The sequence below is a fragment of the Crassostrea angulata genome, chromosome 3, assembly GCF_025612915.1.
Source record: "Crassostrea angulata isolate pt1a10 chromosome 3, ASM2561291v2, whole genome shotgun sequence".
Lineage (NCBI taxonomy): Eukaryota > Metazoa > Mollusca > Bivalvia > Ostreida > Ostreidae > Magallana > Magallana angulata.
Window position 1 is genome coordinate 27,935,766 of NC_069113.1, and position 10,447 is coordinate 27,946,212.

General features: G+C 32.1%; 1 pseudogene; it reads left to right on the plus strand.

Annotated features, from left to right (window-relative positions):
• The first annotated feature begins 2,778 nt into the window (after positions 1 to 2,778).
• On the plus strand, positions 2,779 to 10,207 carry LOC128176824 (uncharacterized; annotated as a pseudogene).
• Positions 10,208 to 10,447: the final 240 nt, after the last annotated feature.

The window sequence follows — 10,447 nt, forward strand, 5'->3', positions numbered from 1 at the left end:
AAAATCCTTATAAAGAACGAAAGAATGTGTTGTATTAATGAATACGTATCTAATGTAAATATTGTAAATTTCTTAATTTTTTCCTCGTCAGTCCCAAAAAAAAAACACGTCTGTAGGGCTCAAGGGTATTAATGGTCACTATAAATGAAAGTGGCACCGAAATCTGACCTAAATACCAGTAGACCTTTTTGTTAATGATTTAATTCTGGTTTTCTGATTGGCTAAAAAATTCTTTAATATCGTAAAAGTATAGTAGTAAGACTAATGTCAAAAACATATCAATACGCCTGACATTACGTTTGAATTTTGTACAATTTTACGTCATTTTAAAGGTCAAATGAACGTTTTTTACCAACAATGCAGAGTAAAAACAATTAAATTATAAGCAATGAATTCATTATTAATAGTTTTATACGATATAAAATGATTTAAAAGAGTTAGCACTTTTTTAAAATGTGTTGTTTAAATTGTTTTAAAAATAAAAACATTTTGGTGGGAAAAAAATCAATTAATTACTCTTTGTAAATAAAATGTGTTGAAAATGTTTTCAACAAGTGAATTTGCTAAAAGCAATGACTTTTGCTGGTTAGACGAAGTTATAGAAGACCTGATGAAATATTTTACTTAGTCAAGCCGTTTGAAAATTTAAACGTTTTTTAATATTTTAAGATTGCATTATGCATAAAGCTGCTTGGTCCGATTTTATATCAAATCTTATGCACGCTTTTAAACAATGGTTAGGCTAAGTATATGTATAATAATTTTCCCAGTCAATTTAGCAAAATTTCAATGAAGAAAAATACGTTCAAAATTTGCTAACTATACAAACGACATAAAAGGGAACCGCGTTATTTCGCCTCAGGTTAAATTTCACCCCTGACGACGAGACGGGTATGGTTGTATTACGACTTTGTCATCGCTTTGAAATAAAGGTCGAAATGATCAAACAAATTACAAATAAACATAACAAATTACAAATAAACATGTGTACGTTTTGTTCGCTAATATTTCTGAAGTTTGCTTTCTTTACAATCAATGCATACATGTGGGTTAAATAACCCCACTCATTTTGGGGACGAAACCAAACGGTTTCTTTCTCCAAACATTCCCGTGATGCATTTTGGTTTGCTTTTTTGTTTGCCAAAAAAAAAATTATTTTTATTTACTTGGAAAGGAGATTGATTCTGCTGGTGTAATTAGGAGAAAGTCCATAACTTTCTAAGATAAATGGTCAATAATTTGATACTGTAATAACAAAAAAATCGGACCAAGCAGCTTTAAAGAATGGCATAAGTTTGTCAGATGTAAGATGATGCTTTTTTATCTATAACAAGGTCGTCTACGACCTGATGGAGTATAATACTTCGTCAAGCCGTTAAGGTAGAATATTTACATGTACCTGAAAAATTCAAATATGTTTACGCTTTCATTGGCTAACTAATTGGAACCAAGGTATCAAAATTTCATATTCCCAGTGCTTCGGTATAAACGTGATTTACTGTAATCAAACGAATACAGCTTAGTCATTAGTAGGGATGTTAACGAGTTTTCGAGTACTCAACTATCGTTAACGCCGATCATTGACTTAAAATTTCTTAGTCGTTAAAGTGAAGAAAGAAATTCAAAACATTTTTAACTCGGCTTCGAATTAAACTTCTTTTTTATCATATCAACTCAAGGCATTTGTTTTATACAATTTTTTTTTATTTGGCACGGTACAGGACAATGAATTCACATGTCACAATTGATTTGCCTAGAGCAAAATTATGTGTAAGTGTAATTTGACGATCTAAAATAATGTTTTAAAGGTAAAATTTATAAAATCTCTAACGGGATTCAAACCCATGACTTAAAATTTGGAATTAACTCTCCAACCCATTGCAACACGCTGATTGGTTAAAAATTTTGGGAATGAAAAAAAAATACGTTTAATTTTGTTCTTTACTTATTAGACGGTAGAAATGTCTCATACCACCATAAAGCCAAGTCAATGAGGTCAGACCAGGTCTTGTTTTCATGAACTCAGGTTTTAGAGTAATTAAAGACTGGACACATTACAACTTGCTACCACTTGAGAGTTTCTTTTTAGTTTTCGAGGAGAGTTGAATATTGGTTTAATAATATAAATAAGCATATGTATTTGTGATGTGTTTTTTGTGTAAAGGGAACTAATGCCTGAATCAAAAGAAAAAAGGCAAAATACCACGACAAAATATTATATAAGCACACACATTGCAATAACTCTCAAATTGACATATACCTGCCCGTAGTAAATGATATAAATATATATAAAGCACAGAGAAATTCACTTATGTTGGAGCTCCACCTTCCGCACCGACCGAGTGCTTTATATATTAAGTATAAGTATAAATAAGTATAAGTATAAATGAAGGTGATAGGTTTTGTTAATGTAGGTGTGAGTGTGAGTGAAGATCTCTATCAACAATCATGGGCGTTATATACACATATTATGTAAACTTGTTATTTCTTATGCCCAAAGATAATTACTTCTTGACTTTGTTTGTTTGAAATGATTAATGCTTTGTCTGTTATCCAATCCATTTCATAATTTGAACATTCCGTTCGATAAAAAACGTTTAAATTATATTCATCTTGTAGGTGCGTATGATAGGAAGGTCATTCACATACTAAAATGCTGTTCTATGACTTTTTAAAATTTAATGTTCGTTCTTTATTTTTTTATGATATTTTTTTTTAATGTGTTTTATATGGGTTTTTTTCCTGGTTTATGTGTGAGATAAGAACATTTTGTAAAGAATGTTTCACAGATTGAACCCCCTCTGTATGTATCCAGTAGCCTGTATACATGGCAGTGTATACAGGGTTGTTACCTTTTTATCCGCAACAACCATTATATTTTTTCACTGTACACAGTTTATCTCCTAGGTTGTTAAATAATATTCTGGTCTATACTAGGTTGTTTTACGCATCCATTTACTATGATTTTTTGCATAATTTATACAACTTTGCAATGAGAAAAATTAAATGTAAAATTCATAATATAAATGATTCTTTAATGACTGTAAAGTTTAAGAAATATTTTATGAAAAATAAACATATAAGTGAATATAGATGGCACAGCAGGCAAAAATAGCATTTATTTGAATTGAACATATTTTGTTACAAGGAATGGACACAAGGTGGGCTTTATGATATATCTTACTACGCTCCGACCTTAATTATCAGTTCATAATATTAAAAAAAAAAGATTCCCTATTACTTACATTTATATAATTTCCAAAGTGTATACTTTAAAACAACATTTTAAAATCATTATTTTTATGCTTTGTTTAACTACACGGCGCAACCAATATCTTTTATGAAATAATTGGTTTCAAAATTGATTCATAATGATATCAGAGACAAAGACAGTAGAAAATGTGAATATAACTTGTTGATTTCTTGTTTCGTTTTGGAGTTCAATTCAGTTCAATTTATAATGACTTTATTTACTTAAATAAAGAAATCAATATAAATTATGTAGTGTATGTAAATGTTATTTGTATGTACACGTAGATCTAGCCTCTTCCGACAGTGACAGTTATGGAACATCAGATCCATCAGGAAGTGAATCAGGTACATGCAATTCAAATGATATGATACATGTTGCAAAGAATTCAATCCAATCTATAGTATCTTAAGAGTTTAGTGCATGGTAACCGCATTTTTGAAAATGATAACTTACATGTATAACACTCATCGCACGTGATTATCTTCTTGATTAACCAAAGAAGGCAAAATTCATTAATTCTAAATTAAAGAAATGTATACCAGCCTGCTGATGTAGCGATTGGTTATGCTTAATACAAGATGATTATATTTTTTGTATAAAACTTGTTTCCTGATATTCTTCTTCTTTCTTTTTTTTTTTTATCCTAAAAAAGGCTCGGATTTGGATGAAAATGGGGCTGAAGAAAGTGCAGCAAAAAGTAAATTATTTTTACAAAGAAACTTCCAATTTTATTCACCGATAAAAGTTTGCCTAAAAGTAAAAGTATTTTTATTTCACAATACATTTTATGATACATGTACTTATATTACAGGAAAGCGTGGTAGACCGGTGGGATCAGTGCGCCGAAGATCGGAATCCCCTACTGAAGATTTTCAAGGTATATTAAATATTTTCGGCACATAAAGTAGATATGGTTCAAAATTTTACATGCCTTTTTAAAAAAGAGACCCATGGGCCACATCGCTCACCTGAGCAACATTGGTTTTTATGGAGTCAAATATGAAATACATGTATCTGGACAATGTAGTTCGTACAGTAATATTAGAATAGATTTTGTATTGAAAAAAAAAATCAAAGAACAAGGGACGTTATTGGCCAAAAAATGCCGTGTTTTAAAATCTAATGATACCTACCATTTTCAAAAGCCAAGAATAAACAAAACTCAATGATATATGATTTATTCATATAACTTTAGTGTAAGTATGATACATTTTACGTTAAACACGACGCCTTTTTAAAACGAAACGTCGACATTTTACGAAGCCTTTAACGCGGCGTCATAAACATGACGGACAGGCTTAACTGGATTTTAACACAACCAAACATTTCTCTTTTTTTTTTTTTTTTTTTTTTTTTGTATTAGTATTTATTTCCAAACTTTCCATCCCCTTTGTTTAGAATAAGAAATTCGTATTATCTAACCCGACATAGTTAGGGAATCTGTACTGCAGAGAAATGCTCGAAAGCCACTAGAGGTAAATGAATATATTATTTACATCCATCAAGTATGATTCCCTCTATTTTATTACGAAAATGGATTGTACATTCATAGCTCTGTTGAAATTGACAGAACTGAAATATAAACGATCCAGTTCCTACTAGTTTATCGATCGGTCGAAACCTACAGCAACTTAAGAAAAATCCCGGACTACACGAAATAATCATAGTGATGTCAGAATCAAATTCCAATAGGAGACGATTTGGCTGTTTCTTATACCTAACGTACTGATGTACGTAACAATAATTGTGTTAATTTTTCTGACTTTTTTCAATCAATTTATTAATTTGTTGATAGAAAGATGTAAATATAAACAATAAATAAGCGATCAATGCAGAGAAAAAAAACGCGGGTAATGTATTTTTTTTTCTGCAATGTCGCCACCTTCATTCACCGCATGAATCACCATAGAAAGCATTTTATTGTTTAATATCTTACTTATACTTTGTTAGTTTCTTGTTTTTTTTCTAAAACACAAACAACTACATGTAATTTAAGACAATCGACGCGCGTGGACAGAATAATTGAGCAACTTTATAAATGCGGGAATTTCACAAAGAAAATCATTTACCAACCGGTACAATAATATACAAAAAAACTGATTAAGTAAACAGATGAATAATATATTTTAACTTCTAACAAGTATTAAGAACGAGCACAGGTCAATGCACTTTCTTTTCAATCTAATTACGTGTGCTTTGTATAGATTAAACCTATAAACCTGGTCATAGATCGTCTACAAACTTTTAGTCATTGTGTGGAGATCGTTGTTTAAACCGTGAGTCTAGAATAAATAAAATTTATTCAAATAAGACTTTAGTAGTTCAGTCACTGTTAGTATGCACAAACATACATTCAGAGATAGAGAGAGAGAGAGAGAGAGAGAGAGAGAGAGAGAGAGAGAGAGAGAGAGAGAGAGAGAGAGAGAGAGAGTTTATTTCTGTTCAACGTATATAAAATATACAAATTAAACTTCACATTCGCAGTGTAAGAATCATATCAAACATAAGCTTCTATTATCTCCGGACTTGAAAAACAAAGGAACAACACGTTTTTGTTGTCGACTCGCGGAAGGAGCATGTGATGCAGCTAACGGGCTGAGCATGTATATAGCACGTTGACTCTGAAACTGCTTGGTTGAATTTCATCATAATATGCTATTGTACATTATTTTATCGATTATAGGATTTAATATATGACAACTACATAAAATAAATAGCTTATATTAGTGATTTAAAATTAAATGTACGTAAAGTTTAGTCTATCACACATTCTCTCTCTCTCTCTCTCTCTCTCTCTCTCTCTCTCTCTCTCTCTCTCTCTCTCTCTCTCTCTCTCTCTCCCTCGTTTCTTGGAATAAGTGATGTAGCCTATAAACAAAAGGTTTCTAAGTGGTTTGATAAAGATGAAGTCTTAAATTTTAGACAAGATCACGAAACACACTTTATCTACTGATTCACTAATTCTGCGCGCTAAAAAAATGAATATTTACATTTTACAGTGTCTTTGCCTGTGATAACACTACGTATCGATTTTGTACTGTACTGTCCAATAAATTCAAATGACGTATAAATGGGGCGCAAGTGGGGTTTGATTATTTATATTCAAATATTCTAATTAATCGTATAATTGCTGAAAATTATATGAATATAAGTAATAAGATATCATTCTTTGAATATTATGAGGTGATAATTTCGGTCGGGTCGTGATCAAGTCTATCATAAAGCACGTCGAACTTTATTGGATTTGATCACGCCCCGACCTAAATTATCACCTCAATATACTCAAAAAATGATTCCTTATTCCTTTAATATACTGGTGTATGAAACATGTATATGTTTTATATGAAAAAAAAAATAGATACTAGTAAATATTAGAATGTTTTATAGAAAGAAAATATAAGTTGAAATTAACTGCATATATTGTTCTTATCGAGAAGGTATAATTGTTTTCATTAGTATCTTAGATTTGATATCGCTGAATAGACACGTTTCCAAAAACGAGCAATGGCGGACTTTTTTTTTGGGGGGGGGGGGGGTAAAAATGGGATTATGGGTGAGAGTCGGCAGTTCATCAGCCGTTGTCTTGGAAGATGTCGCATTCATTTTTCGTCGGCCGACCAATTTTGTGTCCATCGGGCCAAGTTACATTTTTTTTTCTGCATCAGTGGCCGATTTCTTCAGTTAAACCAGTCGTTCAATACTAGAAGTCCATCGAGCAATTCTCGATCTTGAATCCGACCTTCGGAAGACAGTTCTTATGTCTGTCGTCGCTCGGTCGATCGACATTCCGGCATTTGGAATTTCTTAAATGTCGGCCGACTGACGATCAAGGGTCAACTGGTCTTTGGGGCGATTTTGACAAATCCGCTGATGCAATGACGATCAACCATATACGGAATCAATCGCAACTTCTCGGGCCTTTCCGGCAAGCTCGGAAAAACACCTCGAATGTATTAACATCACCGGATGTTAGAATTTTATACAAAATGGAGTCGCTTCCCATTAAAATAAATATCGGCTAGACAGTCTTGTATGTCGCTTCTGTGTTATTTTTTAGTGTATATCGTTTACTTTAATGAAGTATAGCTCACATCTCAACAGATCGTAAAATGTGTTCTATTTATATCAAGTTTTACAAAAAGGGGGGGTTGTCATGGACGCCTGGGTAATACATTCGAGGTGTTTTTCCGAGCTTGCCGGAAAGGCCCGAGAAGTTGCGATTGATACGGAATAGGTTTAACATTTATCGGCTATTGGTTAATATATGAGCGGCGGTCAGGCGCAGAACCCTATTCCTCGATAAATTGAAGCAATGTCCACGAAGTTACAGGTGAATATTTACATTCACTTTCTTTCCTCCTATTAAATTGCATTGATAGATTTAAGTGATATTTACGCATAACACAGAAAACCCAATCACCAAAAATCTAGTGCGTATAAATACATTCAGTCTTCCTTCAATACATGACTGACTCTCCTCCCGACTTCAAACCGGATTACGACCTGATATATTATACTTGGGCTAATTAATATTTCATGGATGTAAACATTTTTTAAAGATTTAAATGAATTTGATTGATTAAATTCTTAATACACCAAAAATAAATTCATCAAATTACAGAATGAAAAATAAAATTGTGTCATTAGAATTTAAAACGTTGTGCACTATTTTTGTCAGCATAATTCAGCTGTTCCAATGGCTTTTCTAATTGCACATTACTCGTTGAATAAGGCCGGGAATTTTAAAAATAAATCATATTTGCGGAAAGAGAACAAATCTAAAAAAACGTAAATATAAGCATTGAATCATTATTTTTTGAAAGATGTGGTCTCATATCTGCAACGGTGTGTGCAAACAAATTTTCATAACGCGCTATCACGTTTTATTCAATTTGTATGCATATTATGAGGCCACATCTTTCAAAAAATAATGATTCAATGCTGAAATATTCAGCAATTGCGAACTTGTCTATTTAATCCGCCAACCATCGGTACTAGTCGAAAGTAAGAAAAGATCACGGAAGACGAAGACAATATGACAATATGTTTAACGTCTATTCTGGTTTTACGATTGATTAAATTACTTCGATCACATATGACAGATACAAATGGACTTAAACATAAACTGTTTACTTAAAGAGGAAATTATTAGTGCTTTGATCAATCCTTTCAATATGTCGGCGATTATTTTCTGTTATGATCTCAACAAAAATCCACTGTAAAAAAATTATATAATCGTTTACATCTAAATAGTGTGTGTGTTGTAATTTTCTATTTATTTATTTATCAATTTATTTATTTTTCGGTTGCAATTTCTATTTCTTTTTTCCTGTTGGCTTAATCTCTTACGTATACAAAAAATTATTTTAGATTATTACAAGATACACCCTCTCTCACCGGTAAAACCCGCGTGTTACGCCGAGTAACTGTCCGTGTCGGATCGCGTTGTTTGAAATACGTTGTTAAACTGTGCAAATTTCTAATCCATTTTGCTAAATTCACATTGTTCACAGTTATTAACCGTCACCATTTTCAGTATATGAATTTGTTATGATACAGGAAATAAGTATGTTAAATATAAAAGTGGTTAATGCATGTGAAAGGTTTCAATTTCAGCAAAGATTATTCATATTTCTATATATTATTACGATTTTTGGATATCATTCCATGTTTAGCGTACACTAGTGACGTCATAATGAAAAATGACGTCATTTTGGTGCCTGTAGAATTTAGCCAGTATCGAACTTAGTACAATGCACCACATCAAAAAACAAAACTAAGACGTTGAAAATATGATAAATTTTGCGGCCAAATACGGCTAATAACGTCCCTTATTCTTTTCTCCAGATGTTATGTTGTTAAATTGAGCCCCTTTTGTAACAGGCTGTTCTTAATTATCTCCCCTTGAAACAGGGTTTGTCCCTTCATTTTAACAAACTTGAATTCCCTTCTCCCAATAATGGTTTGGCAAAGTTTGGTTGAAATTGGCCCTGTGGTTCTGGAGAACTCGATATCAAAAATTTGAAAAGTTACTGACAGACGGACGGACGCCGGACAAAAAGTGATCAGAAAAGCTTACTTGAGCGTTCAGCTCATGTGAGCTGAAAACTTTCATATTAATGGCAATTTTGATTAAAATTTTTAAATGACCATAATCATGACTATCAATACAATATAAGTTTATACTTTTTTGAATAGTGAAAGCGCCTAGGAAGAAGAAAATGTTGCCTTGTTGCAGTCATGTGCTGTGCTGCCATATGTCTGGGAGGTATCTCTCAAGAACTCATGGTGGCCAGCAGAGAAAACATCCAATTCCTCTCTAACACCGAAAGGAAGCAGTGGCTCCTAGATTACTTTTGGAGCCATTCAAAGTAATTTATTATTTAACTTTATATATAACCATTTTTACAAGACCTTGGACTTGTGGTAGGATGTAACTCTCCTTTTCTTGCATCAGAACAGGTTAAAAATAACGCTGCTTTAAGTGAAATATGCACATATTGGGTAGTCTTAGCTCAATAGCCAGACAAATTTCAAAGAGCCATGGCTGAGTGTATTCAGACATTTCATAATAATTCTAAAATAAAAATAATTTTGATTGTAACACCTTGAAAAGTAAATTTGTAATAAATTTCAATTATTATTATTATTATTATTATTATTATTATTATTATTATTATCGACAGTTATGATGAAGAATCAAAGAAATGGAAATTCCTATACATAATTGGAACAGTCGGCGTATGCTGTAGTGCATTCAGACAAATCCTGGGCATTCCGTCTACGACATTTTATGCAGTCCGGAAGATGTTTTTGAGTACGTATAATAATGTTGTATTTTATGAAATGCATGGTTTCCAATTAAATTGGTTGGTTTATTGTTGTTGGGTTTTTTTCGGTGTCTTATTAGATATATTTGGCGGGGTGGGGATTCGTCATAACAAGAAGACGTAATATAAGTTAAATAATAAATTTTGTAATTTCAATTTTAAATGATGATTAATTTTCATGATCAATTTCTCGATTTCTGTAACTTCTAAACTCTTATTTTCATTTCCTTTTTTACTGCAAAGTGGAAGATATCAAAGATAATGATATCAATTACCAGTGAACAGAAATCCCCGGCCCTGGTCAGAACATAAACTAGTGTTTTATAAAGGTTTTCCTCAAAAAAGCAATGTCGATTTAAGTGAT